The sequence below is a fragment of the Neopelma chrysocephalum genome, unplaced genomic scaffold, assembly GCF_003984885.1.
Source record: "Neopelma chrysocephalum unplaced genomic scaffold, ASM398488v2 Primary Assembly neopelma1_118, whole genome shotgun sequence".
Lineage (NCBI taxonomy): Eukaryota > Metazoa > Chordata > Aves > Passeriformes > Pipridae > Neopelma > Neopelma chrysocephalum.
The window spans coordinates 685748-690165 of NW_020897780.1; the positions used below are offsets into that span (position 1 = coordinate 685748).

Genomic DNA, 4418 nt, shown 5'->3' on the forward strand with positions numbered 1-4418 from the left:
GTGGGTACAAGGGGGGTTTATGGGGGATCTGTGGGTACATGGGGGCTTTATGGGGGTGTCAGTGGGTACTGGGGGGACGTCACTGGGTGTTAGGGGAGGATTCAGTGAGTTTTGGGAGTGTCCAGTAGGTTTTGGGTCTGAGGTCACTGCAGCCCAGCCTGGACCCACTCGGATCCCACCCCAATCCCAAGGAGCTGAGGGGGATCCTGCCCCCCTCACCCATGTCAGGACAACATAAAATCCGATATATTTTGTGTTATATTGCACTGGAAGGGGGGCACAACTCCCCCTGACATCAACTTTGCAGGCTCTGTCGGGGAGGGGCTCAGGGGTAGGAAATCTTGCCTTGCAGAGGCAAATATTCCAAGATTTTTCCATCACGTCAGCAGGGAATTTTGGCCAGAGGTGCTTTACAGCTCCTTCACTTCTGCAGTGGTTTGGGTTTTTTTTAAATTCCGAGGGTCTTAAAATCAAATCCTTCAGGAAAAAATTCCCTTTGCTTTTATGGAAGCGTGGGGGGGGCGGCACTGGGGGGGTCTGGGGGTACAAGGGGGGGTTTTGGGGTGTCAGTGGGTACAAGGGGGGTTTATGGAGGTGTCTGTGGGTACAAGGGGGTTTTTTGGGGTGTCAGTGGGTACTTGGGGTTTTTTGGGGGAATCTGTGGGTACATGGGGGGTTTCTGGGGGTGCCTGTAGCTATGGGAGGGGTTTCTGGGTGGGGTGGGTGTGTCTGTGGGTACTGGGGGGGTGTCAGTGGGTACATGGGGTGGTTTTTGGGGGGTTGTCAGTGTATGATGGGTGCATGGGGTGGTTTTTGGGGGGGTGTCAGTGCATGTTGGGTACCTGGGATGGTTTTTGGGGGGTGTCAGTGCATGTTGGGGGGGTGTCAGTGGGTGCTGGGGGGGTCTGTGGGTACATGGGGTGGTTTTTGGGGGGGTGTCAGTGTATGATGGATACATGGGATGGTTTTTGGGGAGGTGTCAGTGCATGTTGGGTCCATGGGATGGTTTTTGGGGGGTTGTCAGTGTATGTTGGGTGCATGGAGTAGTTTTTGGGGGGGTGTCAGTGTATGATGGGTACCTGGGGTGGTTTTTGGGAGGATGTCAATGCGTGTTGGGGGGGTGTCAGTGTATGATGGGTGCATGGTGTGTTTTTGGGGGGGTCGCTGCCATTCCCGAGTTCTGCAGTGCCCTCGTGTGGCCCCGCTCGGCGCCGCATCCACATCCTGAGCCTCTGATTTCTGGGGTTTTATTAAAAACCTCCCATCAAACAGTCCAAACCTCCCCCCCCAACCCGGGTATTCCCGGGAATTTCCCCTTCCCACAGCGGGAGCTGAAGGGAAACCCTGATGTTGCTGCAGGAGGAGCAGATCTCGCCTTTTCCACCCCAAAATTGGGAATTATGTTTTTTTTTTCCCCCTGACTCCCCTCTCTGGCATTACCAGGGGCGATGAAGCGCTCGGTGGGTGATGCTGGAGGGACCAGTGTGACTTTAGGTCCCTGAAGGAGCCACTTGCCCAAACATCAGGTCGAATAAAAAGGTTGAGAACCTGTTTCAAAAATGCTGAGTATCCTCAATTTCCCTGTCTGTGCAGCTCAAACCCCCCGAATTCCCTCAGAGGAGTGGAAATTTCTCTTGTGCTGGGGTTGAAAGCTTTACGTTTTTCTTCTCAATACCATTAGAAGCAGTTAAGTGCTGCCTCCCCGACGTCCAGAAATGGCTTTTTGGTGCTTTTAACCGAGTTGTTATAAACTTGCTGTCGATGGAATTTTAAAGCTTTTTGTGAAAAGAGCCCAGAAAACATTCGGGGGGGGGGGCTCTGTGACAGGGGAGATGCTGGTGAAGAGGAGAAACCTTCATCCTTCCTGTTGCCAAAAAGCCCAGGGGGTGAGAAGTTAAACCCACAGGTCACTTTTTTCCTCCTCCTTCCTTCTCCTGGCCTGGAACAGGTTTGACCAGTTCAACCTGAGCTCAGCCAAGGGGAGGAGATGTTTAGAAAACAACATGTTTTCTAAAAAAACCACCTAAAACACACCTAATTCTGCCCTGGGTGGCATTTTTGGAAGGAAATCAGCCCCCCTTAAACCTACAGAGCTCAGGGCCTTTGATTTATCATTTTTTTGGGAGGATGGAAATGCACCATAAACGTCAGTGCTTCCAAGCCTGGTGTGGGAATGTCTCTGGCATCCTGCAAATAAGTTCCTGGAATGCTTCTCGGGCTGCTCAGAGGGTTTTGGCCATTTTTTTTTTTTGATTCACCTCTCTATTAAGGATTATTTGTTTGGAGTGGGGGGTTTGCTTGCAGGGTGCTGGAAATAGGTGCCTAAATTACCCAGGAGAGCTCTGGAGAGCAGGAGCAGCGCTGGCAGTGACACCACCCAGATTTCCAGCTCCCATTTCAAACCAACCTCCAACCCCAAAGTGGCCTCGTGGCCTCATTTGGGGATTTTAAATCGAGGAATTTTGCTGCAGAAATCCCAACTTGTGGCTGCAGATGCTGCTGCTGAGGGGAGTCCTCTGAGCCTGAGGGTTTGTGGGAGCTCAAAGTTGTTCCTCCTCAGGGCAAAGCCGTTGGGGAGTTGGTCTGAGAGGCCGTTTCTGTGCCTGGAGGGTCGGTGCCATCACAGGGGTTTCTCCCCTGTCTGATCTCCCCCTTTATCTTCCCCTGCATCCCAGAAAAGCAGCTTTTCTTTATCAAACGTTGAAGCAACACATGGGCACTGACTGAGGGGAGGAGCAGGGAGTGAGTCCTGGTGGATGCTCAGCCCTGCATGGGGCTGCCAGCCCGGATTTCCCAGGAGCATCTTCTCTGGTGCCTCCTCAGCCCTTTTTTGGGACAAAATCCCGACCCAAACCAGATCAGACCCCAAAATATATTGGTTCTGCCCATCCCTGAAGCCCCCACACTGAAATGGGTTGGAATTTCATGGTTTATTTTCAACTGAGGACTGTCAAGCTCAGGATCCAGCGCTGGGTTTAAATCACGAGTTGCTTTCACACCAAACAACGGGTTTGGGATTTGCTCTTTGGGTGTTTTCAGGCTTGGGTTTGTGGTTTGGAAAGAGGTTTCTGCCCGGCCGTGGGGATGGTTTTTAAGCCGAGATTCTCAAGTAATTCCTTGATGGCAAAGAGCTCGTAAGAAAAACAGGAATGTTATGAAACATGTGGTGTAAAATCTCAGCGGTTCCGTGGGGCCCCAGCCAGGAGTTATAATTGAAATCGCTTAGAAGTCAGAGAAAAGCCAATAACTTATTAATGCAGCTTTTCTAAAGCAAAAAATCCTGCCTTCCTTTGCTGTTTGCCAGCAGGGAAAAAGCATAATTAAAGTTTCTTTGTATTGCTTTGTGAGCGCAGGGGATCGGACGGGGGGAGATTTATTTCCCGTACCTGGAGGAGGGTCTTTAACCACGAGGTGTTTGTTGGGGTTTTTTTTTTTCAGTAAGCGGCTCAAAAACCAGAAAATCTGTGTGAAAATGGCAAACTGGCTTCTGATGCAGCCCCAGAGGAATTGCAGTGGGGGATGCCCTCATCCTGTGGGTTGTTCCAGTGGGAGCAGAGGGCTCGGAGCCGAGTGGGTGCATGGCCTGGGTGGGATGGGAGCTGTCACAGGAGCCAGGATGGAGCTTCCTTGGATCTTCCCACGTGAATTATCAATCTAGAGGTTCCTCTTGGGAGGGGGGACTGGGATAAGTTGTGCCCCCGCCTCCCCAAGAGCCTTTTTATTCGTGAGGATGGAATTCCAGGGAATAAACGCTTCGTGCCTCTGTTCTCCCCCCAGCAGAGGGATCAATATGCAGGAAATGTAAGTTAACCAAGTGTCAGGTTCATCCCAGCTTCTCCTCTGCCCTTTTTTTTCCCAAAGGAAGTGATTCCAGTGTCCTAAACAGACACCAGAGTCTCTTGTTGCACAGGGTTTTCTCCATAGGAGGGATTTTAGGAGGGTGGCAGAGGAGATGCCGCTTTAGGATCATCCAGTTGGTGCCCCGTGAGTGTGCAGGTGCCCAGAGCCCCTGGCTGTGGCACCAAGGACCTCCTTGGATTTGGGAAATGGGATTTCAGCCTCCCCATAGTGCCAGGGGTTGAGCAGACTTGGCCTGGTGGTGCTGGGTTACAGCAAACCCGGGGTTGATGTCCCCTCACGTGGTGCATGAACAGCAGGATGAAATGTTTGGTGGGTTCTGTGTCCCTGCTCCAAGGGGAACGAGGGCAAGAGATGCTCGAGGTTCTGCACTCGAAATGTTCTGGGGCTGTAGCCAAGATTTGGGGGGTTTTGTTGTTTCCCATTGGAGGTTTGAGTGTCCTGAGGCCCTCAGTGAAGGAGACTCTTCCTCTGCTCAAGTGCCGAGGGGAAACCAGGGTGAACTTCTCTTCATTTTGCTGTGGGACACATTTGTGTGACAACTTGAGGCCAGAAAGGCA

General features: G+C 51.8%; 1 protein-coding gene across 1 annotated transcript in view; it reads left to right on the top strand.

Annotated features, from left to right (window-relative positions):
* The window catches only part of SKAP1 (src kinase associated phosphoprotein 1), a gene marked incomplete at its 3' end in the record, with an annotated part of 116873 nt that overhangs the window by 31708 nt on the left and 80747 nt on the right, over window positions 1-4418 (top strand). The window lies entirely within an intron of this gene.